Source organism: Arachis duranensis, chromosome 9 (assembly GCF_000817695.3).
Source record: "Arachis duranensis cultivar V14167 chromosome 9, aradu.V14167.gnm2.J7QH, whole genome shotgun sequence".
NCBI lineage: Eukaryota > Viridiplantae > Streptophyta > Magnoliopsida > Fabales > Fabaceae > Arachis > Arachis duranensis.
Window position 1 is genome coordinate 27,600,101 of NC_029780.3, and position 758 is coordinate 27,600,858.

The 758-nt window shown below is 36.8% G+C and overlaps 1 non-coding gene across 1 annotated transcript; it reads left to right on the top strand.

The window, feature by feature from the left end:
* The first annotated feature begins 321 nt into the window (after positions 1-321).
* On the top strand, positions 322-425 carry LOC127742151 (small nucleolar RNA R71). Its single transcript, XR_008003338.1, has one exon. It is a non-coding gene; the product is annotated as a small nucleolar RNA R71 (small nucleolar RNA).
* The last annotated feature ends 333 nt before the right edge of the window (positions 426-758 follow it).

Below are 758 nucleotides of genomic sequence, written 5' to 3' on the forward strand. Positions count from 1 at the left end.
ATAGTAAAGTCCAGAAAAGTGAATTTTAACTAAAAACTAATAAAAATATAATAAAAACTAACTAAAATATACTAAAAACATACTAAAAACAATGCCAAAAAGCGTATAAATTATCCTCTCATCAGAGGTGTCCCATTATTAATGGAATTTCTCTCAGAAGTGTACAGGAATTGGTTATTTGCAACCATGTCAATGAGTTTTTGAGCTTCTGCAGGTGTTTTCTTTAGGTGAATGGATCCACCTGCAGAATGGTCCAATGACATTTTCGAAAACTCAGATAGACCATAATAGAATATATCTAATATGATCCATTCTGAAAACATGTCAGATGGACACCTTTTGGTCAACTGCTTGTATCTTTCCCAAGCTTCATAGAGGGATTCACCATCTTTTTGTTTGAAGGTCTGAACATCCACTCTAAGCTTGCTCAGCTTTTGAGGAGGAAAGAATTTATCCAAGAAGGCCGTGACCAGCTTCTCCCAGGAGTCCAGGCTATCCTCAGGTTGTTAATCCAACCATATTCTAGCTCTGTCTCTTATAGCAAAAGGGAAAAGCATGAGCCTGTAGACTTCAGGATCTACTCCATTCGTCTTAACAGTCTCACAGATCTGTAAGAATTCAGTTAAAAACTGATAAGGATCTTCAGATGGAAGTCCATAAAACTTGCAGTTTTGTTACATTAAGGCAACTAGCTGAGGTTTCAGCTCAAAATTGTTTGCTCCAATGGCAGGAATGGAGATGCTTCTTCCATCAAATTT